Consider the following 27,418-nt stretch of genomic DNA (forward strand, 5'->3'; position numbering starts at 1 on the left):
AGACATATTATTTTTACTTATGTTTTTAAAAAGACTATTTTGTAGAGCAGTTTTAGTTTTAGAGAAATACTGAGCAGATAGAAAAGATTCCCATTTACCTCCCACAGCTTTCTTTATTATCAACATCTATCATAAGTACGGTACATTTGTTATAATTAACTAACTAATACTGGTATATTATTGCTAAAGATCACAGTTTACTCAGAGTTTCTTATTTTTGTCTAAAGTCCTTTCTCTGACCCAGCATCCTATCCAGGATAGCATGAGATATTTAATCATCATATCTGTAGGCTGCTTTTTGCCTGTGACAGTCTCTCAATTCCCTTGTTTTTTGACAGATTTGAGGAGTATAAATCAGATGCATTCTAGGATGTCCTAAAATTCTTTTGGAATTTGGGAGTGTTCCTATCATGATTAGACTGGGCTTATTCGTTTTTGGAAGGATGGCCACAGACATGAAATGTCATATTCATCTCATGATAACAAGGAACGATATATGATTTACAGCTATGGGGATGACCTTGACCATCTGGTTGAAGTATTCTCCAGTTTCTCCCCTGGAAAGTTATTTTATTCCCCCTGCTCCTTCCATACTGTCTCCTTTGGAAGGAAGTCAATATGCATAGCTTACTTTGAAGAGTGGGGATTTATGTTCTCCCTTATTTAGGGTGGAGTACCTACATCATTATTTGCAATTGTTTTGCAGGGAGATTGTTCTCACCCATTTATTTAATTTATTGAATAATTTATTTACATTCTCATGGACTCATGGATATTTATTTAATGCATTGGGTTATAATCCAATGCTACTTCTCTGCATCACTCCAAATGTTCAGACTTTGATCATTGGGAGCTCTTTCAATTGGCTCCTGTGTTTCTTGACATAGGACCAAAAATGCACTTTATTTTGTTTCTTTTTTTTTAGTACTTCCTTACTTTCTGGCATTACAAGATGTTCCAGAATCATCTTGAAAATTTCTTGTGCCAGTTCTAAAAGTGGTCATATATCCACAGAGCCCTGGATGTATTTATCTGAGAATGGTATTAGAATCCAAGATCTGGATGCTGGTGTGGCCATTGCTACTAGGTGCCATTTCTTCTCTCTGCTCTCAGCAAAGAAACACTTGTGTATATTAAGCCTGTTTACACACTTATCTCTAGATATTCCTATATGCAACTATCTCTGCATGTATTAATTCAAACATGACTTTTAACGATGATCTCTAATCTATTATGACATGGATCATTCTAGACTCCTTCCTTTGCTGATCTGTAAGTTCCCACAGCAACAGTGTGGAATCGTGCTCCCATGTTGGCCACCACTTTACTTAATTGTTAAATCCAGTATGCATGTAGAGCACCTGAAGAATTTTTAACCATTATCTCCAAGAGAAACAATTTTATCAACTTGAGTAGAGTACTCATGTGCAGTTCCTTTTGCATTTAGTCTTAGAGAGTCTACTCATTTCCAGAGTTACTTAAGTTAGCAACTTTTCTGTCCATGCTGTCAATGATATTGTTTCATTCATTTGTAATATACGTAGATTCTCTTGACACAAACTGCCTTCATTCCTGGGATGTCCTGACTTCCTAAACTACTTTTTTGTTATTTGCTTATATCAAGATTCACTGTATTTGCTATGAAGCCCTATGGATTTTGACAAATGAATAATGCCATGAATCCATGATTACAGTATCAAATAACATGTTCCATAATCCTAAATGGCCCCTTGCACTACACCTAGTCAACCTTTTCCCATCTTCAAATTCTATCAAATACAGATTTATTGATGTATCTATGAGAGAGAGAAACCAAAAGCAGCCAAATGTTATGTGTTAATAGATATGTAAGGGAAGCGGACTTGGCCCAATATACAGGGCATCTGCCTACCACATGGGAGGTTGGCGGTTCAAACCCCGGGCCTCCTTGACCCGTGTGGAGCAGGCCCATGCACAGTGCTGATGTGCTCAAGGAGTGCCCTTACATGCAGGGGTGTCCCCCGCGTAGGGGAGCCCCACGTGCAAGGAGTGCACTCCGTAAGGAGAGCCGCCCAGTGTGAAAGAAAGCGCAGCCTGCCTAGGAATGGCACCGCACACACAGAGAGCTGACACAACAAGATGATGCAACAAAAAGAAACACAGATTCCCGTGCCGCTGATAAGGATAGAAGTGGTCACAGAAGAACACACATCGAATGAACACAGAGAGCAGACAACTGGGGCGGGGGGGGGGGGGGGGGGAGGGAAGAGAAATAAATAAAAAGTAAATCTTAAAAAAATAGATATGTAAGCAGTCACATAATATGTCATACTGTAGCTTTAGTTTTAAATCTAGCTAATAAAAAAAATCTTAAGGTTTTAACTAGGTAACCTCAGTCTTATAATCCATAGCTGTAGCTGTATACTGATGCCTATTAATGAAAATGAAGATCTTTAGTTAGCAAAGCAAGTTTGTGTTCTCACTCCCCTAAAACTCCTGTTTTTCATGCCCTAGCAAACTTCTGACTTTTCCCCACTCCCTAATGAGCTTCTGCTTTTCTTCTCTGAAACCTATAACCATTCAGAGGAAGGAGAAGCCTGGAAACCAAGGACAATGTAAGGAGCACAATTAAAGTGGGCAAATAGCAACTGTGAGCCTACCCCTACTCACCTTCCTCCACTGCCCACTCTGCAGGCTCCAGTGTGCAGGTGGACTCAGCCAATGGCATCCCTGTCCCCACCTCTTTGTCTGAATCTAACAAAAACCCTTGCCTCCTTTGTGCAAAGAGGCAGATTTGGACCTTTGTCTCCTAACCTCTGCCAGCCTCTCAATAAAGTTTTTTCCTTGTGTGATTAATGTTGGTGTATAAATATCCTCTGTGCTGGGTAAGAACCCTGAGGATCCATGGTTTCCCCTTCATCTATGGTGTCTCCTTTTACAGAATGTCACCTAATTGGAATCATTGTCTTCCTCTAAGTGGTTTTATTTTTCATTTGCTTAGAAATGTCTTAGAGCAGAAGTCTTTAATTTTAGTGAATTTCAAATTTTTCTTTCATGGACAGTGCCAAACCAAATGTATCCTCTGTAAGTTTTCAAGTTTTACATTTTACCTTTACATCAATGATCCATTTTTGTGAGTATCTCTATGCCATTTGTGTGACATTTGCCATATCTGTGTCTAGAATTTTTAAATTTTGCATGTGAATATCCAATTCTTCTAGCACCATTTGTTGAAGACTATTACTTTTCCATTTAATTGTGTTTGTTTCTTTGAGTAAAGCCAATGACTTCACATGTATGGATCTGGTGTTGCTCCTGCTCTTCTCCTCCGTTGATGCGTTTGTCCATTGCTGCCTCAACACCGTGATCCCGGCTGCTTTGATCACTGTAGAGGTCAGGGTGCCAGTCCTCCAGCTTCCCACCCTCCCCACACTGCACTCGCTATTCGGGTCTTATGCCTTTCTGTATAAATTTCAGAAGCAGTTTATTGATTTCCATGTAACACCTTGCTTAGATATTACAAAGAAGTTTAGCCAAACTGCATAAGACAGCCCTCCCTTCAAACAACAACTGCTATTCAGGGGTCACCCCCCACACACACACACACACACAAATAGCAGGTTTGACCATCCACTAGATTATTCACTGAACTCAGGAAAGTGATATACTTATGATTATGGCTTAGTTTTAGCAAAAGCATACAAATACTCATCCAAGTGAAGAGACAGAGTGAAGGTTTAAAATACAAAACTTCCACTGTCTCCTGGTAGGCGGGACCCTTTGACATCTAGATGTGATAGCTCACTTGGATTAATGCCGACCATGGATACTCACCGAGCTCTGGTGTGGAGCCATTCCCAGGGCTTCATTAGGCAGGTGTGAGTGAACCACTGTCCCTGTGGCTGAACTCAATACCTAGCCACGCCTCCTCTCCAGAGGTCAGGATGAGGTCATGTGGTCAAGGCATTAACTTTCAGGTGTAGATCCAGAGGGCCACCTTGACTACAGGCTCTCCTTTGCTAGGGAAATTCACTAGGGAATTTCACTGGGATGAAGACCTGACTTCTCCCTAAAGAGGTGGAATTCCTTACTATGTAAATTTAGATTAGGATTGCACTGAAAATGTAGATCACTTTGGAAAGAATCAACTTCTTAATCTTGTATCTGCCAATCCACGAATGCAAAATATCTCTCCCTTTATTTAGATCCTCACTTTCTTTCATCAGAGTTCTGCAGTTTCCAAAATATAGATATATGGTTAGATTTTTCTCTATGCATTTCATATTTTATTTGGTGTTGTTTTAAATAGTATGGCTTTTGTAAATTTTAACTGTTCATTGATGCTATATAGAAAGCAATTGACTCTTGTATATTAACTTTATATCCTGTGACCTTGATGTGTTCAGGTACCAGGAATATGTCAAGGCAACATGTTGTGCTTTCTTGTTGTAGGAAAATACAGCTTGCAGATTATAAAAGAGACACTTGGTTAATATTCATTAATGGCCTCATGGACTTAAAGTGATCAGGCCTAAAAAGTTGTTGTGATGAGGTTTCTTTAGCAAGTTGTTTTTTTAAATTACCATTTATTTGATGAATGAATTTTTAAACTTGCTTTGCTGTGTGAAATTTTTAAAAAGCATGCTTTTCCACACTGGAACAATGAATGTCACTGTGCAGTTAAAAAAAAAAAAAAAAGGAGTTTCTGTTTTGTTGTGTTTGTTTTCTCAGGTCTCTAGGATACATTGCTTTGTTCCAATCTTAAAGGGGACAGGTCCATTCTCTCATCCTGTATTATTCATCTGAGGCTTTTTGTATTGTTCTTTATCGAATTCAGGAAAGTCCCCTCGATTACTATTTTGTTGAGAGTTTTTAGACTGAAGCGATGTTGCAGTTTTTCAAATGCTTTTTCTGCATCAATTGATATGGTCAATTGCTCAATCTTAGTTTTCCTATTGATATGGTGTAAATATTGATTCTTTTCAACTATTAACCCTCTGTTCATTCTTGGAAAAAAATCCACTTGGTCATGGTATAGAATTTATCTCATACGTTGTTGCATTCAATTTTCCAATATTTTATGAGGAATATTACATAAAGAGATGTGGGTTTATCTCTCTTTCTATACATAGTTCTTTCTGTTTGCTTTTATGACTTTATCTGGTTTTGGTATTAGGGTTACACTAGCCTAATAGTTTGAATTAGGAAGTTTTCACCCTTTTTATATTTTCTGTAAAAGACTATGAAGAATTGATATCTCTTTCTTAAATGTTTAGTCAAATTTATCTGTAGATAAATTTATGTAGACATAACTGAAAAAATCCATAAATATTTAGACATAAAAAGTAGCACACAACTAAATAACACATGGGTAAGGAAGAATTCTCATGATAAATTTAAAACCTCAAAAGAGTAGATTTGTCTATTTCTCCTTTCAGCTGGATCAGGTTTGGCCTAATGTATTTTGACATTCTGTAATTAGATCCATACACATTTAAGACTCATGCATTCTTGGAGGCTGTACAGTGGTGACTAACTGTGGTGATAGTGGGCATCTTTGCCTTGTTCCTGGTCTCAGAGGAAAAGCTTTCAGTCTTTCACCATTAAATAGGATGTTGTCTGTGAGCTTTTCATATTAGACTTTAATCATGTTAAGGAAATGTCCTTCTATTCCTAGTACTCTAAGTGTTTTTATCAAGAAAGGATGCTGTATTTTGTCAAATGCCTTCTCTGCATCAACTGAGAGGATCGTGTGGTCTTTTGGTTTTCTTCATGCTGTCAGTGTGCTGTATTCCATTAGTTGACATCTTTAAACCTCCATTTTCTCCACCCATCTGGAGAGGGTTGAAACAATGGCGGCCACCACCCTTGTCCAGGGCGTGTTGAAGCAACAGCTGCTTTCAGAGCCAGGAACCAGAAATCCAAACAGGCTAATCAAGAGCCATGATCAGCAATTGACCATGACCACCCCTGTTTTGGGGAAGAAGATTTTTACATCTCTTTCCTTCACCAGCAGCTAGCGAGGGCCCAGGTGCCATGGTGGCCTGCTGGAAGATGGGGGATGGGTGCTGGCATCCCTTTTTCATGTGCATGTATCTATGTTTATTGTTTCTCTCTCTTTCCACAGACTTCAACCCCAACAGGGCAGGTCCTTGTCAGATTGTTCACTAAAGAACCCCCATGTCCAGGCCAGGGCATGGCATACACTGGGTGCCAAAACCATTTGCTGAAAGAATTCATGAATAGCGATTGGCTTTCATTGAGCTCATCATCATGATCTCCTGCATGAAGGCCTTATCCCATCAAACTGAGGGTTCCCTCTGGAAGTGTCTGAAGCAGGTATCAACATCAATTCACTGTCTCAAGTAGCCAAAGCCAATTAGAGGGGGCAATGCTCCCTACTCTGCCATGTTCATCGAAAGTCCTATAGAAGTCTTTTTTTTTTTAAAGTCTCTTTACCATGAAATTTTAATTTTGCATATTGATGCATTCTAGTAAATATTTCTATATTTTCATTTCACTGTACACTGTGTTTAAATAAGCAAGTGTTCAGAGACATTGCTTCATGATCACTAGGGATTTTGAAATGGTTACTATTGTGGGAAACTGGCTTACCTATTTGTTGCTTCCTGTTATTGTAGATGATGTTGCAATTACTTCCTGTTATTGTAAATGTTACCTTATTGTAGATGTTGCAGTTGCTTCCTGTATTGTAGAAGATGTTGCCAGTTGCTTCCTGTAGCAAACAGCTGCTCGTTAGCTTTCAAACAAATATGATGTGGAAACTAGGGTTGAGGCTCTCAGTTTCAAAAGCTGTGAGGTCCCCTAGTCCCATCTTTGTTTCTTCTCTTGTGTCTTTCTTTCTGTCCATTTATTTCTTCAGTTCTACGTTGCCTTCCCTTCATACAGCTGGGCTCAGCAACTGGCACCCAAACAGGGACCCAAAGGGAAGAAGAGCTTCAAGCTAAAAGGTGTTGCCACAACACAGAGCCCTGAGTGGTTTAGAAGGCCTTCCAAGTTCTCGGTAAGTGAGGGCACTCTCAGGTATTCTAGCAGAGTTATGATGGGAAATGGAGACAGTTCAACCAAATATCATCCATGTGTCTGTCTCCTTAAACAACTTCTCAAGGAAGGAGGAGCTGAGGTCAGCAAGTCTTGTATTTTAGAACTTTTATGGATTATAGAAAAATATTGCTCATGGTTCTCAGCAGTAGGAAGTTTAGAATTAGAAGACTGGAAAAGAGTAGGAAGAGAGTTAGAAGAATTACATGTACAAGGTGTCCCACTCCCTGTTACTATTTAGTCCACTTAGAGTATTACTAAATCTGTTTTGGAACCTTTGCAAACAGAAGATAAGGAAAAGAAACAGAAAACAGAGAAGGTGAGGAAGTTCCTCCCTCTGAATTTTTTGATACTAAAGTTATTTTGCCTTTAGCCCCTCCATTATCTGACTTTAGAAAGTCACTTTCCCCCTCACTGACACCTCCTCCCCCTCCTATGCCTGGAAATGTTCAGCCAAAGTTGTCAGTTTTACAACAAGGCATTTTACAGGCTAGAAGGGAGGGTAACTTGGAGGTGCTTCAAATGGCCTTTCCAGTCACTGTATGAGAAAAACAGCTCCTGGAGTGGATCCTCAAAATCTGAATGGGGTTTATGAGTTCACTCATGAACCCTTCCCATTTAAAATTTTGAAAGCATTAAAAGCAGCTGTGCAACAATATGGCCCAAATTCTCCTTTTACCTTTGGTATGGTGCAGGGGCTGGCTGAAGGCTCTAGGCTGATCCCAGCTGACTGGTCTGCATTAGCACACATCACCTTAGGGTCTGGAGAGTTTTGATAATTCAAATCCTGGTGGACTGATCATGCAGAGACTCAGGCTGCTCGTAATAGAGCCCATAATATCCCCATTTCCTTGGATCAGTTAGTGGAGGTGGGGAATTGGGCAGGAGTAGATCAGCAATTAGCAATGAATATCAAGCCATTGCACAGGTCTGCTGCTGTTGCTTAAGGACCTGGGAAAAAATTGAGGCTAAAGGCCAGCCTCTGGAGTCATTTCAAAAAATATTACAAGGACCTAAAGAATCTTACCCTGACTTTATTGCTCAACTACAAGAGGTTATCAAAAAACAGGTCAATAATTTAGAAGCTGCTGATACCATTTTGCAGCTAATGGCTTACGAAAATGCCCATCAGGATTGTCAGAAAGCTATTGGGATTATGAAAGGTAAAGTGGACTTGACTGAATATATTAAATTGTGCCAGGATGTAGGGACAGAGGGCCACCATGCTGCAGTGATGGCTCAGGCTATGGCAGGAATGAAAATCAATAAGAGGTTCTCTGGAAAATATTTTAATTATGGGAAAATTGGTCACATGAGAAAAGATAGTCAGAAAAGGTCTTAGGGAAAAACAATGCTGTCCAGACAATATTTCTGCTTGGAAACCATTTGAGCCCTGTCCCTGCTGTGGTAAAGGAAATCATTGGTCTAGACAATGTTGGTCTAATTATCATAAGAATGGCACTCCTTTGTTGGGAAACTTCCAGCGGGCCTACTCCTAATCCCATTCAAAAGGGGGCTTTCCCCATTCAGCAGAGCAATCCTGGCACTCTCCTATACTCTGCAGGGTCCTTGACTTTTCCCCCGCCATGGCAGGAAACGTAGCCATAGATATCCCTATGGCTGAACCTGTTATCTTGCTTCCAGAGGATACCCCTGTCTGTGTAAAAATGGGAATAAGGGGACCTTTACCAATTGGTATGGTCTGACTTCTCCTTGGGAGGAGCAGTCTCACCTCCCAGGAAGTTAGAGTGCATATGGGAGTTAAGTGACTTTGACTGTCAAGGAGAGATTCAAGTTAACATGTCCACCTCAGTCGATGGAAGGCTGATATTGGAGATCGCATAGCACAATTATTGCTGCTCCCTTATGCTCCTATAGGAGCTAGTGAGAAAGTCTGAAGGAAAAATGGTTTTGGATGTACAAGAATAACAGGAGTGTTTTTAACTGAAAAGATTTTAGAATCTTGTCCTGTTTATGAAGTAACCATTCAGAACAAATGGTTTAAGGGACTTATTGATACTGGAGCTGATATTTCTATCATTAGTTCTAACCACTGGCCCTTGCTTGGCCATTACAAGATGCATCTACTTCTGTTGTGGAACCTGGTGCTCCCAGAGGTTTAAAACAGAGTGTGCAAATTTTTCATTGTCTGGGACCTGATTTGCAACATGCCACTCTGCAACCATATGTTGCAGACTTACCTATTAATCTCTGGGGACAGAACAATGGCGGGCTGAAATCTATATTCCCCAGGTCAGTCAATATAATAAAGTCAACAATTAATGAGGAAACAAGGACATGTTCCAGGGTTAGGATTGGGTAAGCACCACCAGGGAATTGTTAAACCAATATAGATCCCACAGCTTATGGTAGTCATGAAGGATTAGGATAGTCACCTTTTCCATAGTGGCCACTGCTCAGTCTAGCCTCCTTGAACCTCCCAAACCCATTCCTCTTAAATGGACTACAACCTCTCTGATTTGGGTTGAACAGTGGCCATTAACCCAAGAAAAATTGGAGGCACTTCATAAATTAGTTAAGAAACAATTAGACAAGGGGCATATTGAAGAATCTTTTTGTCCTTGGAACTCACCAGTGCTTCCTATTAAGAAAAAGTCAGGCAAATGGAGGCTTTTAACAGACCTCTGAGCAGTAAACGCAGTCATTCAACCTATGGGTACACTGCAGCCAGGCTTACCCTCACCAGCATTGATCCCTCCTAGCTGGCCACTTGTTGCTATTGACTTAAAGGATTGTTTCTTTGCAATACCTTTGGTTCCCCAAGACTGTGAGAAATTTGCATTCTCAGTGCCTCCTTTCAATAACAAAGAGCCCATGAAATGGTTTCAGTGGAAATATCTTCCTCGAGGAATGCTTAATAGCCCCCACCATATGTCAAAATTTCGTGGCTAAAGCCTTAAATCCAGTCAAATTGGCTTTTCCTTATTGTTATATTATACATTACATGGATGATATATTGTGTGCTGCTCCCTCTTCCCAGACACTAGTTTTAGCATACCAGGCCTTAGAAAAGAGCTTAACTGTGGCAGGATTAAAACTTACCCCTGAGAAATTTCAAAAGGTTACCCTTGTTTCTTATCTTGGGACTACTGTTGATAAAATTACAATTAAGCCTCAGAAGGTTCAGATTTGTAGAGATTCTATTAAAACTTTGAATGATCTGCTGATGTTATTAGGAAATATAAATTGGCTGAGGCCCAAAGTAGGCATTTCTACCTATGAACTGTTTCATCTCTTTTCACTATTATGAGGTGATCCTCGATTAAACAGCCCCCGTGTTCTAACAAGAGAGGCAGAACAAGAACTAAAACTCATAGAGGAAAAAATTCAAAGTGCCCAAGTTGAGCGCATTAATCCAGAACAGCCACTACAATTGATTATCTTGCCTTCCTTACACTCCCCCACAGGAATCCTTATGCAATAAGATCATATTGTAGAAAGGATATTTTTTACCTAATGCTATTGTTAAAACTTTATTTCCTTATGTGGATTCTATGGCCCAGATTATACTTAAAGGCCATGAGTGCACTCGTGCCGCTCTTCATGGACAGGACCCTTCTCAAAGCATTCTTCCACTTTTGCGCAAGGAAACTGAGGCTTGCTTCCAAAACCACTTACAATGGCAAATAGCCTTTGCTGATTATATTGGACAGATAGATAATCATTACCCTAAAAATCCTGTATTACAATTCATGATGTTGTGGAATTTAAGAGAAGTTCAATAGAGAGGCCAGGACTCAGGAATGATTTTGAGAAGGAAAAATGGTTTATTGATGGCCGGCCGGACTCGGGAGCTTTCTGTTTGAATCCCGAGCCCTGAAGAAGATTTTCAAACGTCTTTTATACAGAGAGGAAAGGCCAAATGGTCCCTTTGTTTCAGTTCGCAATAGGCTTCAATTAGCATATATCTCTTCCACATCTTAGGTAAGCTTTTAGCATGGACTCCAGACATTCTAGATAAGCTTTTAGCATATTTACTTTCTGCATTTCCCCTAAATACTTAAAGTTTATAGCCCTTGCATTGTTAAACATTTCCTGGGACTGGAGCCGCTGCCACTGTCCCTAAGGGCAGGACTGCAGCCTCTTACCGTTCCACACTCACAAGTCAAACAGCTTAGTTATCTCTGAAGAGACAAAGAGCCTTCCACCCATAGCCCACATCAATGAAAAGCACTCCATGGATTTTACTTAGCATAACTAAGTTTCAACCAGTACTTGACCCCCCTACAGTCTTTACTGATGGGTCTGGAAATGGCATCACTGGGTATACTGGGTACAAAACTAAGAAAATTCCTACTCCTGAATTTTCAGCTCAGCAAGCTGAATTAATAGCAGTACTTACTGCTTTGCAAGACATGCCAGAGTCCATAAACATCCTCTCAGACTTGGCGTATATCATCCAGTTTACTCGATTGATTGAAACAGCTCTTATCAAACCTAACATAAATCAGTTTCTTTATAAGCTTTTTCACAAACTTCAACAAATAACTAGAAATAGAAAAAGTCCATTTTTCATCACTCATATTCCATCTCTTTCAAACTTACCTGGACCATTAATACAAGGCAATAATGTCATTGATAAATTAGTCACTCCAATTTTACATGAAGCTACTCAATTTCACAACCTAACCAATATAAATGCAGCTGGCCTCAAGGCTCATTTTCCTTTAACCTGGACACAAGCTAGGGACATTGTTCAGACTTGTCGATCCTGTTAGGTTCTTAATAATCCAAAACAATTGGTACCTGTGGTTTAACTGTTAACTCTGTGGCAAATGGATGTGACTCATATCTTCTCCTTTGGAAAATTATGTTATGTTCATGTCTCTGTAGATACTTGTTCAGGGTTCATTTGGGCTACAGCTCAGACAGGAGAAATTGCTCAACATGTGAGACAGTATTTGTTAGCTTGCTTTGCTGTGATGGGACTTCCCCAGTCTCTAAAAACAGATAATGCTCCTGCTTATACTGGTGTCTCCCTTAAAAGGTTTTAAAACCTTGGAATATTTCACACACTGAAGAAATTCTTTATAACCCCCAAGGGCAGGCTATTGTTGAGCGAAAAAATCAAACCCTTAAACTCATGTTACAAAAACAAAAGGGGAAGACAGGGAGACACCGCAGGTGCAGGTACACAAAGCATTATTCACTCTTAATTTTCTTAACTGTGGAACGATCTCTGGAAGGGACAGCAGCTGAAAGGCTTTCCCAAACTAATTCTAAAACTCAAACCCAAACTCTGTCTGAAAAGTCTTTAATTTGGTGGAAAGATCCATTGACCAATAAATGGTTGACAGGAAAGTTGTTAACTTGGGGAAGAGGGTTTACTTGCATTTCTCCAGGAGATGGGGAACGTCCTGTGTGCATACCAGCTCATAGGATAAAGCCATATCAAGAACACCAAGAGACAACGAAAGTTCCTGTGGAACCCAGAACCTCTGGTCATGCAGATGGAGAGACTGACACGGAAGACTGCATGGCTGGGTCCCATTCTGAAGATTAGAGTAGCTTCACCTCCCCCCTGGGGGTGAGTTAAAAATCTAAAATCAAGAAGCTGAACAACAGCTGATCAAGAGCTCAGTTACCTCTTAGATCAGGACTGAGTCCTTGCCTGATATGTATGCTTCGCTAGTTTTCTTTCAAAAGGGGTTTAAGCATGCAAAATGGTTTATAGGCTAGAATGGCTTTACCTTAAGTATTAAATGAAAGAAAGGAAAAGAGGACTGCTTTTGTGTTTATCTGTTTGTTCAAAGTCAGTGTGTGTGCAGTAATTGTTTCAGTGTGTGTTGTAATGATTTTTTGATTGTTCATTGTCAGTGTACATTTTGATACTTCTGCATGGTGATGTAATTTAATTAATAAAATTTTCTAGAAGAGCTTTATTAAAAAATACTACTACTACTAATAAGCAGTTATACTATAATCTAAGTTTAAAATGTTAATGAGATCTCTATAGTTGTAAGTCTTGAATAATGAAATGCATATAGCAAGTTGTAAAAGTATTGTGGTAGCATTCAGTGAGATAATGTACTTCGTAAAAGTAAAATAATCCTGAATGAATACAAAATGTGTGAAAACTGTGTGAAAAGGGCAACAATGGACTTTTGCAGTTCTTCAAGACTTTCTGCCCTGGCCTGATGGCAATGAACCTGGCTGCATAGAAGAAACCTGTGGCAGCGACCCTACTAAGAAACATCAGAGACAATGGTATCTTAAAGGCCTAGAATAGGGAAACAATTGGGACAAGCCGTAAGACCCCTGCTCTCTATCAAATTCTTAAATGTTGTTTGGTTGGATAAGACAAAAACTACACTTTCTGCTGTAAATGATGCAGTACAATGGTTTCTTATGTTAATAGAATTTGTAATATTGTTGGAATACTAAAAATCGTTTATCCCTCACTGAGATGTATTAATTAGGAATAATACATCCAACAGGCTGCTTTAAAAAGTAATTTAAAAAAAAAGGAAGAAGGTGGACATTGACTTAGCCTGTGAATTGGATGTGGCCAGCACCAATACTGGCTTTGGGTGGGATTTGTGGCAAAGGCAACATTCTAATTGAGTACCCCTCAGGTTTTCATCACAATTGTGGGAAGACACAACAGTATAATATAAAAAAACAATTGTATGCAGCATAGGAAGCCCTGCTGAAAGTGAAAGGCTTAATCCAATAGTGTCTGGTTACTCTGAAGACTGCCATCCCTATCCAGGGGAGGATTACAAATACTAAAAGCAAGACAAAATGATGGACCATTGTGAATCACCCTCTGTGGGGGAGAGATCTGTGGAAGAACATCTGGGACACCTGCCAGCAGTGACAGGTAACTGTCTGTCATGTCCCTGCCCACTCCTCTAACATCCTTCTCAGGACTATGGAGGCAGATGCCTCATGAAGTTTCAGAACCATACAACTGAGACCTGAGAAGAAGCAGAGTGGATCCACTAGAAAGGTGAACGTCATGAGTAGCAGACCTTGTGGTGCCTAGCCCAGTGGTTCCAGCTGCCTGTTGTTCACCAGCAGTTTGTGGACATCACCCATGGGTGTCCTTCATGCTTACTTCAATAACTATGGCCTTGGTCCCCTCCTGCTCTTGGGAAGTGCAGGATGTGCTTTCACTGCTGCAGACTCTACACCAGGACTCTTATAACAAGCCAGCTATTGTTTTCTGCCTGGAAAATGAGTTCTCATAATGATGGACCAAGTGAATTCAACACTGAGTTGTGGCCTCAGGTCCAGCAAAGATGCTAAGAGCAAGACCAATGAAGGCATTGAAGTTATGTGATAAACTTCCAGCTGCTCCACAGCCCCAAATGGGGAAGTAACAATAATTTGTCATTGCCTGTGCCTCAAAGTATACAAACTGGGAAAAATGAGGTCATTTTTTATCAAGTACTGGCCTATGTAGCCTTGCTGGTAAGAAATCTTAAGCCCGTGTGAGATAAATCATCTGTTATTTGGAAGTTTGTATAAATCTGCAGTAGTTATGGATTATGTATAAAGTGCTGTTCTCTGATTTGACATTGTTACTTAAGTGATAAGCATGCAGCAAGCCCTTTGGTGTATGAGGCAGTAAGAAACCACCTAATCTGCCTTAATTGCTTTATAAAAACAAAAAGGGGTATAATGTGGGGAATTCGCTTACCTATTTGTTGCTTCCTGTTATTGTAGATGATGTTGCAATTACTTCCTGTTATTGTAAATGTTACCTTATTGTAGATGTTGCAGTTGCTTCCTGTTATTGTAAATTTTGCAGTTGCTTCCTGCTATTGTAGAAGATGTTGCAAGTTGCTTCCTGTAGCCAACAGCTGCTCGTTAGCTTTCAAATAAATATGATGTGGAAACTAGGGTTGAGGCTCTCAGTTTCCAAGGCTGTGAAGTCCCCTGGTCCCATCTTTGTTTCTTCTCTTGTGTCTTTCTGTCCTTTTATTCCTTCAGTTCTGCATTGCTTTCCCTTCATGCAGAACTATTGTTGAGCTGGTTTCAGCAGGTTACATGTGCTACTGGATCAGTTCTGAACACATATGTCCAATAAATTAGCATCTTTTTAAATTTTGTATTTTATTTTACTTTTTAATATACTTTATAAAATTTATTTTTAAAGCTACTTAGGTTACATAAATATTATATAAAAAATATAGGGGATTCCCATATGTCCCTCTCCCTCATCCTCTCACACTTTCCTATATTAACAACATCTTTAATTAATGTGGTACATTTGTCACAATTGATGAACACACATTGGAGCATTGCTAGTAAGTGTGGATTATAGTTTAATCTCTCTCCTGCACAATTTTGTAAGTTATGACTATATATGTAATGGCCTGTGTTTGCCATTGCAACATCATTCAGGAAAATTCCAAGGTCCTGAAAATGCCTCTGTACTACATCTATTTTTCCCTCTCCCTCCTCTCACAATATCTTGTGGCCACTGCTTCTACATCAGTGATAAAAATTCTTCTATTGTTAGAATAACAGTAAGTCTATAGTTGAATAACAGTAAGTCTACTCTAGTCCATTGTTCATTCCCCAATTCTGGGATGATGATGCCCACTCTGCCTCTAACTGAGAGGGGATTTAGGCTTCATGGTGCAGATGGATGGTGCTATCTTGCTTGCAGTTTTAGACTCTTTCTATTCCTTGGGATGGTTGTCCATCATCATTTCCTTGTTCATTGTACTGGATGAGTCCAATGAACTGGACAGTGGGTGTTTTAACTCTGTTGAGATTTAGGGCCCAAATGGCACATGAAAAGACCAAAGATTTGTCTCTTGGATGTACACCTATCAACTCTAGCACTAACTATAGGTTCAAATAGAAGGGACAGAAGAGCCATGTGTAGGGAAACCACAATTGAATCCAACCTGTTGCACTGGGGAGCATAAATTGAAGGTAGGGCTCACTGAAAAGGCACCAAATGCCTGGGCTTTTAGCCTTGCTTATAGTGTCTGGATGTCTCCAGACCTCTCAGAGGCCCTACTATTTGTGGCAATATTTATTGTGAAGTCAATGAGATCCTGCTGAGACATGCATAAGTGTAACCTCTGGAATTACCACCTAATTCACTTTGAAGTATCTTTAATTAAATCCATTTTTTACCCTTTCCCCCTTTAGGTCAAGGACTTTTTCCAGTTGCATTGCAACTTGGTGCTTAGTAGTAATTCCTCAGTGCCAGGAAGGCTTATCCATGGGAGTCATGTCCCATGCCAGGGAGATGGTAATGCATTTATATGCTGAATTTGGCTTAGAGAGAGCCCACATTTGAGTAATAAGTAGGCTCTCTGGAGGTAACTCTTAGACAACCTATATAATACTAGGCTAAGTTTCAAATTCAAAAGAAAAGGGTCATAAATACATTCATCAACATCAAGGGCCAGTCAGTGGTCCATACTCCCTTCACTAGTCACTGCCCCTGTACTCAGGGGATTCTTGCTGTCCTATTAAAAAATGTGGCAGAACTCCCCAGAATGGGAATTTGATCTTTTGGTTATTGTGTGCATCTCCACCTACCAAGAACATGCCCCATGAACACTTGAACTTATTCATATAACTTATAGGTATGCCCCAGGGGAACCTCCTCCCTTGCATCCCCCATCTCTGACACCCTGCACAAAATATCCTCCCCTGCCATAGTTGTAACTCTTATGTGATCCAAAACATCTTCTCAAATGAAGCTAACAAAATAACTGAATAAAATTAATAAGAAAATGAAATAATGATAGATTTTAAAATAAAAAAATAAACTACAATTTTTTTAAAAAATTGAAATAATTAAAAATTATTAATTTTTTAAAAATTTGACATTATATATCTTTCATCACTGTATGGTCTGTTATTTTGGATATACAGTGACATTTTCTTCCTATATTCTACCAGTGTCTTATTTTTTCATTTTATCACTAAAGAAGATTTAGGTTATAGAAAAGTCATGTATAGAATATAAGGGTTTCTTATATACCAACATCCTCTTTCTTTTCCCTTTTTCCCTATTATTAATAATAACATTTTACCTGCGGATAGTGCATTTGTTACAACTGATGTACAAATATTGAAGTACTGCTATAACCATGGCCAATGATTTATATTGCAGTTTAATTTTTGGATCATACACTATTATAAATTTTCACAAAATTTAACATGGCCTGTAACCATCACTGCAAGATCACGTAGAACGATTTCAATGTCGCACCAAATTCCCCATGTTCCATCTATTCTATTCTTCCTCTCTCTCCCTTCAGGACCCATGGCAACCACCAATCTTGACTCCATGAAGAATAAGATTCATAGTTACTTGCAACAACATTGAGGCCTTGATATACTGGCCTATCCCCCTCTTAGGCACTGCCTATGCTCGAGAGACTCCCATCCCTCTCTCTGAGAACACTGTAGGACTCCATAGCACGGGAGTCCAACACCTTATCTTTCATTATGTGGGTCTCCACTCACTCATACAATGCACTATGACAGGATGAACACTCACATAATCCCTAGAAGCCTACCCCAGGTTTGCCCTCTCCTGCATGACCCCCACATCCATCATCCTAAACCAGTAACCTTCCCATGCCATATTTGCCAAAAGAACATTCCCAATGTTGTAGTTTCAACCATTACCCACAAGTCCCCAAGAGTTCATCTGCTCCCTCCTCTCAACCTCCCCCTATTTCCATGGACAGTGCAACTCCCCCACACTATCCCTCTCACAGACCAGCACTGCCCAACCCAATAGCGTCACTGCACCACCATCATGCCCATCCACTGCACAAATACACACTTCTGCCTTGTCATAGATTTCAAGCAAATGCACATTGGCTCACAACCCTGTGCTCCCTTTCTGTCTCTTGTGAACTTATCTTTCAGACTCTAGTTCTCTGAGTCTGCTCAATTTGTTTAATTCATATCAGTGAGGTCATGTAATATTTGTCCTTCAGTTCCTCTCTTGTTTCACTCAATATAAGGTCTTCAAGGCTCATCCATGTTATCCCATGTGTTAATACAGCATTCCTTCTTACAGCTGAGTAAATAGTCCATTGTATGTATATACCAGAATTTGATTATCCATTCTTCTGTTGATGGGCATTTGGGTTGTTTCCAACTTTTGGCAATAGTACATAATGTCACAATGTACATTGGTGTGCATATATCTGTTCGAGTTCCTGCTTTCAATGCTTCTGGGTATATATCCAGCAGTGGGATTGCTGGATCATCTGGCAGTTCCATAGTTAGCTTCCTGAGGAACTGCCTAACTGTCCTTCACAATGATTGCAGCATTCTGCATTCCTACCAGTAGTGGATAAATTTTCCCATTCCTCCATATTCTCTCCAAAACTAGTAATCCTGTTTTTTTTTAATAGTCAACAGTCTCCTAGGTGTAAGATGATATTTCATTGTAGTTTTGATTTGCACTTCCCTAATAACTAGTGTTGTTGAGTATCTTTTCATGCACTTTTTAGCTATTTGTATTTCTTCTTTGGAGAAGTATCTATTCAAATCACTTGCCCATTTTTTAAATAGGTTGTTTGTCTTTTTATTTTCATGGTGTAGGATTTCTTTATATATGCTGGATATTAGAACTCTATCATATATATGGTTATTGAATATTTTATCCCATTTTCTAGGCTATCTTTTGAGTTTTACATACTACCTTGAAGAGCAAATTTTTTAAAATTTTGAGACAGCCCCATTTATCTATTTTTTTCTTTTGTTGCTTGTGCTTTGGGTGTAAAGTTCATGAAACCATTTCCTAATATGAGATTTATAGATGCTTCCATGCATTATCTTCCAAGATCTTTAGGTTCTTGGCTCTTATATTTAGATATTTGATCCACCTTGAGTTAATTTTTGTTTAAGGTGTGAGATGGTATTCCTCTCTCGATCTTTTGGATATGAATATCCAGTTGTCCAAGCACCATTTAAGAGGCCATTCTCTCCCACTTGAGTAGGCTTAGTGACCTTGTCGAATATCAGTTGACTGTATATGTGAGGATCTATAGCAGAACTCTCAATTCAGTTCCATTGGTCAGTTTTTCTATCCTTGTTTCAATACCATTCAGTACTTTTTTAAAGATTTATTTATTTATTTGTTTGTTTTTCTCCCCTTCCCCCCCCCCCAGTTGTCTGTTCTCTGTGTCTATTTGCTGCATCTTCTTTGTCCGCTTCTGTTGTTGTCAGCGGAATGGGAATCTGTGTTTCTTTTTGTTGTGGTTTTTGTTGCGTCATCTTGTTGTGTCAGCTCTCCATGTGTGCAGCACCATTCCTGGGCAGGCTGCACTTTCTTTCATGCTGGGCAGCTCTCCTTACAGGGCACACTCCTTGCACGTGGGGCTCCCCTATGCAGGGGACACCCCTGCATGGCACAGCACTTCTTGTGTGCATCAGCATTGCATGTGGGCCAGCTTCACATGGGTCAAGGAGGCCCAGGGTTTGAACTGCAGACCTCCCATGTGGTAGACGGATGCCCTAACCACTGGGCCAAGTCCACCACCCACCATTCAGTTTTGACCACTGTGCAGCTTTGTAGTATGTTTTAAAGTCAGGATGTGTGATTCCTCCGATTTCATTTTTCTTTTTTTCAATATGTCTGGCTATTCAGGGCCCCTTATCCTTCCAAATAAATTTCATAGTTAGCTCTTCCAAGTCAGTAAAAAATTCTGTGGTGATTTTTATTGAGATTGCATCACATCTGTAAATCAGTTTGGGTAGGATAGACATCTTGATGATGTTAGGCTTCCTATCCATAAATAGGGAATATTTTTCCATTTCTTTAAGTCTTCCTTGATTTCCTTTAACAGTGGTGTGTAGTTTTCTCCATACAAGTCATTTACATCTTTAGCATAATTTATTCCAAGGTACTTGATTCTTTTAGTTGCTATTGTAAATGGGATTTTTTTCTTGATTTCCTCCTAACATAGTTCATTATTGGTGTAAGGAATACTACTGATTTTTGCACATTGATCTTATAAACTTTTCCTAAATTATTTATAACCTTTAGAAGCTTTGTTGTAAATTTCTCAGGGCTTTTGAGGTATAGGATCATGTTATCTTCAAATAATGAAATTTTTATTTCCTCTTTTCCAGTTTGATGCCTTTTATATCTTTTTCTTGCCTAAGTCCTTGAACAAGAACTTCTAACACAATATTAAATAAAAGCAGTGACAGTGGACATCCTTGTCTTTTCCAGATCTTAGGGGGAAAGCTTTTAGTATTTCACCATTGAGTATGATGTTAGCTGTGGGCTTTTCACAAATATGCTTTATCATGTTAGGAGGTTTCCTTCTATTCCTATCATTTGAAATGTTTTTATCTGAAAAGGGTGCTGTGTTTTGTCAAATGCTTTTTCTGCATCTATAGAAATGATCATGTGATTGATCAGTTTATGTGGTGTATGTTACATTGATTAATTTTCTTATGTTGAACCAGCCTTGTATACCAGGGATGAAACCCACTTGGTCATGTTTTATAATTCATTTATATGTTGTTGAATATAATTAGTAAATACTTTGTTGAGGATTTTAACATCTTGGTTCATTACACAATTTTCATTTCTAGTAGCGTGTTGGTTTGGCTTTGGTATTAGGATTCTGTTGGCATCATACAATGAGTTAGGCAATGTTCCTTTCAATTCCATTTTTTTTGGAAGAGTTAGTTCTTTCAGGAATGTTTGGCAGAATTCACCTGTGAAGCCATCTGGTCCTGGGTTCTTCTTATTTGGGAGGTTTTGGTTGACTAATTCAATCTCCTTACTTGTGATTGCTCTTTTGAGTTCATCAGTTTCTTCTTTTGTCAATGCAGGCTGCTTGTGTTGTGTGCTCCTAGGAATTTGTCCATTTTGTCTAGATTATCCATCTTGTTCACATACAATTTTTCAAATTATCCTCTTAATGATACTCTTCATTTCTGTGGGGCCAGTGGTGATATCCCCTTCCTCCTTTCTTATTTTAAGTATTTGCATCTCCTCTCTTTTTCCTTCATTGGTCTAGCTAAGGGTTTGTCAATTGTATTAATCTTCTCAAAATACCAGCTTTTGATTTTATTTTTTCTAGTGACTTCTTATTTTCAATTTCATTTAGCTCTGCTCTAATCATTATTATTACCTCCTTTCTACTTACTTTGGGGTTAGTTTGTTGTTCTTTTTCTAATACCTTCAGATGTGCTATTAGGTATTTGATTTTATCTCTCTTTTCAATTTAGGCATTTATAGCTATGAATTTCCCTCTCAGTACAGCTTATGCTGCATTCCATTATTTTGACACATTGTGTTGTCATTTCATTCATTGCAAGGTAGTTATTTATTTTGTAATATCATTCATGACCCACTGATTGCCTAAGAGTGTGTTATTTAACTTCCATATTTTGTGCCTAATCTGCTTCTCTGCCCCTTACTGATTTCAAGCTTCATTCCATTGGGGTTAGAGCAATTGCTCTGTATAATTTCAATCTTTCCGAATTCATTGAGAGTTGTTCTATGGCCTAGGATGTGGTCTATCCTGAAGAATGATACATGTCCACTTGAGAAGAATGTTTCCTGCTTTATTGTGTAATGTTCTGTATATGTCTTGGTCCAGATCATATAATGCATTATTCAAGGACTTTGCTTCTTTATTGATTCTCTGTCCAGATGTTCTGTCTACTGGTGATAACTGTGTATTAAAGTCCCTCACAATAATTGTAGAGTCATCAGTTTCTCCATTTAGTTTTTTCAATGTTTGCCTCATGTATTTTGAGGCACCCTGGTTAGGTTCATAAATATTCATGACAGTTCTTTCTTCTTGATAGATTACCCTTGCTATTAATATATAGTAGCTTTCTTTGTCTCTTACAGTAGTTTTGCATTTAAAATCTATTTTGTCTGATATTGGTATAGCTACTCCTACCTTTTTTTTGTTATTGTTTGTGTGTAAAATTGTTTTCTAACCATTCACTTTCAGTTTTCTTTCCATCCTTGGGTCTAGTTGGGTTCTTGTAGACAGCATATTGTAGACAGCATATATTTCCTTATCCATTCTGCCAATCTTTGCCTCTTGATTACAGAGTTAATCCATTAACATTCAGTGTTACTATTGTCAAGAAATTACTTACACTAGCCATATTTTCTTTAGGTCTATGTACGCCATATTTTTTTCTCCTTTTATATTTTTAGTTGTTCTCATACTCTCCTCTAACTCTTTCCTGTTTTTTTTCTTTCAACCTCAGAACTCCCTTTAGTATTTCTTGAAGGGCAGGTTTCTTACTGACAAACTCTCTTAATTTCTGTTTATCTGTTAATATTTTGAACTTTCCTTTATATTTGAATGCCAGCTTTGCTGAATAGAGTATTCTTGACTGTAAGGTTTGTTTTTTTTTCTTTTCACAGTTTAACTATGTCATACCAGTCTCTTTTTGCCTCCATGGTTTCAGATGAGAAATCAGCACTTAATTGTATCTAGCTTCTTTTTTATGGGATGGATCTCTTTTTGTTTGCTGTTTTCATTATTCTCTCTTTGTTGTGAGCATTGCACAACTTGACAAGTATATGTCTTTGGGTAGACTTGTTAGAATTTATACTGTTTGGGGTGCATTGTACTTCCTGGACATGTACATTTATGTCCCTCAGTAGAGTTGGGAAATTTTCAGCCACTATTTCCTCCAAAACTCCTTCTGCCCTCTTCCCCTTCTTTTCTCCTTTTGGGATGCCTATAATGTGTATGTTTGTGTATTTTGTGTTGTTATTCAAATCCTTAAGTCCCTGCCCTGTTTTTTTCTAACTTTTTATCTATCTCTTTTACTATCTGTCTGATTTCAGTTGTGCTGTTTTCCACATCACTGATTCTTTCCTCTGCCTTTTCAAATCTGCTGTTATGTGCTTCTGGTGTATTTTTTATTTGTATTGTGCCATTATTCCAGATCAGATTGCAGCTCTAACCTAGGCCCCAGTGCACCTCTAGCAGAGAGGAAGCTATGGGGACCTATACCAGCCTCTCGGGAAATTACCAGCCAAGCCACAGAGGCTGGTGATTATCCTACTCTGATGGCACACACCACCCCAGGAGCTATTCTGTGGCTGGAATTGGAAGCTCCATTTCCCCAAAACAGGAAGGAAGGAGATGGTTGGCGGCCATTTTTGGCTACTTATTGGTAGACTTGACTGGCTAAGATATAACTCTGGGAACAGTTGGGGTGTGAATCAGCCCAAGTCAAAAAGAAACTGGTGGTCACCATTTTGACTCCACCCCCAGCCTGAGGGGAAATCTCACAGTGAATGGTAGGAACTGGTTTCTTTCACTGAGATTGGCCGGCAGCCTCAACCTAGGTTTCAGCCCCACCTCTGGCAGGGAAGAGGCTGGTGAGCCCTATAACAGCTTATCCAGGTAATGCAGGAAAATTTGGCTGGCACAGACTGAAAATTGGAAGTCTACCAGGGCAACTGTGGTCATCTTGGACCCGCACTGCATAGATTGCTGCCCACACATGCAGCTCCATCCCTGCCCAGGCAAGTGAGAAAGGGGCATGAAGCATCATCAGTGTCTGTGGACAACTACAGTCTAGACCTGTACAACTTGGGTTATACCACACAGCTGTGACTGTCACCACCCCTGGCAAAGGAGAAGTGGAAGAGGTGTTATTGGTTCCTGTAGCAATGAGGGCAGCTTGAACCTCCACAGCTTACAGCACCAACAACATGCTTGGCTCCTACTGCACAATGAGCAAGGGAAAAAGGGCAGGAAGTCTAAACTAAAAAGGAAAACCACACCCAGAATAAATACTCTAATAAGCCAGATGCAAAAGCAGCAACAAAAAATTACAATCCACACCAAGAAACAGGTAGATGTGGCACAAAGGAACAAGATAAGCCTCCTTATGACATAAAGGAGTTGAGACAACTAATCATAGATGCTCAAACAAATCTCATTAATAAATTCAATGAGATGGCTAAAGAGATTAAGGATATTAAGAAGACACTGGATGAGCACAAAGAAGAATTTGAAAGCATACATAGAAAAATAGATAGCAGATCTTATGGGAATGAAAGATGCAATCAATGAAATAAAATAATTGGAATCATATAATAGCAGACTTGAGGAGGCATAAGAAAGGATTGATGAACTTGAAGAAATGGCCTCTGAAAGTGAACATGCAAAATAACAGATGAAGAAAAGAATAGAAAAAAATTGCACAAGGCCTCAGGGAACTAAATGACAGCAAAAGGTGTGCAAACATATGAGTCATGGGTGTCCCAGAATGAGAAAAGAAGGGAAAAGGGGCAGAAGGAATATTTGAAGAGATAATGGTAGAAAATTTCCCAGCCCTATTGAAGGGCATAGATATCCATGTCCAAGAAGCACAAAGTACTCCCATCTGAAAAAATCCAAATAGACCAGCTCCAATATACATGCTCATCAGAATGGCAAATGCCAAAGATGAAAAGAGAATTCTGACAACAGCAAGAGAAAAACAATACATAACATATAAGAGATATCCAATAAGATTAAGTGCTGGTTTCTCGCCAAAAAACCATGGAGATAAAAAGACAGTGGTGTGATAGGTTTAAGATACTACAAGAGGAAAACTTCCAACCAAGAATCTTATATCCAGCAATACTGTCTTTCAAAAATGAGGGCAAGATTAGAATATTCACAGATAAATAGAAACTGAGAGAAATTCTTAGCAAGAGACCAGATTTTCAGGAAACACTAAAGGGTGTGCTAGAGCCTGAAAAGAAAGACAGGAGAGAAAGGCCTGGAAGAGTGTCTAGAATGAAAATTAATAAAAGTAACTAAAACTTTCAAAAGAGTGGTGAAAATAAACTATGACAGATAAAACTCAGATAGTCAGGAATAAACTTAACCAGTGATGTAAAGCACTTGTATTCAGAAAACTGCAACTGAATGTTAAAACAAATAAAAAATGGTCTAAATAACTGGAAGAACATTCCATGCTCATGGATTGGAAGACTAAATAACATTGACATGTCAGTTGTACTCAAATTGATATATAGAGTCAATGCAATCCCAATAAAAATTCCACCAGCATTAAAAAAAAATAAATTGAAAACATGATCATTACATTTATTTGGAAAGATAAGGAGTCCTGAATGGCCAGAAACATCATAAAAAGGAAAAGTGAACCCTCATCTCCAGACTTTAAATCATATTACCTAATTATAGTGGTAAAAACAGCATGGTACTGGCAAAAAGACAGACACATAGACCAATGGAACCAAATTTATGGTTCAGAAACAGACTCTCACATGTATGATCAAGTGATTTTTGATTAGCCTGTCAAACCCACACAGTTTGGGCAGAACAATCCATTCAACAAATGGTGCTGAAAGAAAGAAAGGGGACCCCTATCTCACACCTTATCCAAAAATTAACTCAAAATGGATCAAAAACCTAAAAATAAAAGGAAGAACCATAAAACTTCTAGAAGAAATTGTAGGAAATTATCTTCAAACCTGTTGTAGGTGGTAGATTCTTAAAGGAGATAAGAGGACTGAGATGGACTACTGATGTTTAATGTATGTAGAAGCTTAATTAGCTTTATTGTTTAAGTGTGGAAATGTATAGAGTGGATGGTAACACATAGTGAGTAACAGCTAGTTTATAAATGATAACATGACTGAAAATGGTAGTCTAAGTATGTAAATGCCAATTGACAGAATGCTGGAGAATAATCTATGAACTGAATAGCAAAGTACACCAAGATGTGTATGAGAATTGTGGTTTATGGTACAGATGCAAGAGTGTCCTTTGTGAGCTGGATCAAATGTTCATTGCTACTGCAGGGTGTTGGGAATGTGGAGAAGTATGAGAAAAATACACCTGGGGTGACCTATGGACTGTGGTTAGTAGTAATATCCTTGCTCTATGCGAAAGATGTACTGTGTTGATAATGAGGCAGCACGGAAAATGTGAGCCAAATGTACACTATGGACATGGTAACAATCAGATGATATTATTTTATCTGTAGCAAATATTCTACCACAGTGTGGTGTGTTGATGGAGGGGTATTGTCTGGGAATTCTGCACATGTGCATGATTGTTTTATAAGTTTACAACTTCTGTCATAAAAAAATATATTTAAAAAATAATAATAGGATGGGTTAGTGGTAAAACACACCAAACGTAAGATAAGGACTATGATTAGTAGTAAGATTTTGACAATATCCTTTCATAATTTGTAACAAACGTCTCATGACAATGCAAGGTGTTGGTGGAGGGTTGATATATGGGACCCCTGTGTGATGTTATGCATGTTTGCTTTGTAAGTTCACAACTTTAACTATACAATTAATTGTTTATGTATGTTCATATAGAAATGATATAAAGATAATAATAGGTCTGATTGGGGGAAAAATACTTTGGTTAGTAATATTTTGACAATGCTCTTCAATCATTAGTTAAAAATGTTTAACAACAATGCACGTTATTGGTGGTAGGGTGAGTTATGAGAGTCCTGTATGATGTTATACATGTTTGTTTTGTAAGTTCACAACTATTATTATATATTTATTGCTTATGTATGTTTACATATGAGTGATATGCTTCAATAAATTAATTTAAAAAGTTAAAAAAATAAAAAATAAAAAGATACAGAGAAAAATGATAGTGAGAGAGAAATAAAACAAGAAATATTGTAGACCAAATAGAAAGAGTTGGAATTAAAGAAAAACAACAGAAAACAGAAGATAGAAAAATGAAGGCAAGAAGTGAAATACCCAAGGTAGAAAAAAATTGTTAAAAGAAATAAAAGGGAAACAAAGAAAGCAGACTCACAAGTAAGAAACAAGATGGCATCAACAACAACAACAAAAAACCCACCGTGGAGAAACAGCCTTCTCACTTAGGCTGTGAAGGAGCTTCTCAGGCTGCTGGTGTTTATCAGTCACCCTGCAGCCTGCCGCCTGCAGATGTCCTGGGTTTTAGCGAGTAAAATAAAGTGGGGGTGGGGCGGGAAGGAACTTTAAAAAAAATAGCAGATCCAAAAAAACCTAAAACAAAGAGTGGTCCTGTCATAACGTGTCAGCTGGATACCTGAGAATGCAGTCGGTCCTTCTGGGAATTGAACCAGGGACTTGCTATAGGTAAGACTGGAATTCCTCCACTGAGCTAGACCCTCTCCTTTATTTAATTAGCCTTCAGAAAGCTGTCTGCCCCCTTTTCTTCTGGCACTTGAGGCTTCTTCAGTTTGGTAGCGGCCTGCTGGTTGGGCACCTGTCCCCACTCCCTCTCTAACCTAGTTCCTTTCTTTCCTGGGGTGTCTGGGCGTGACAGCCTGCCTGAGCAGGCCCCCACCCACTCCCCTCCCTGTCACGTCAGGGTCCCTTAAGAGATCCAAAGGGCTCAGCTGGCAAAACTCACCACAAAGAAACCACTCCACC

Source organism: Dasypus novemcinctus, chromosome 5 (assembly GCF_030445035.2).
Source record: "Dasypus novemcinctus isolate mDasNov1 chromosome 5, mDasNov1.1.hap2, whole genome shotgun sequence".
NCBI classification, from domain to species: Eukaryota; Metazoa; Chordata; class Mammalia; order Cingulata; family Dasypodidae; genus Dasypus; species Dasypus novemcinctus.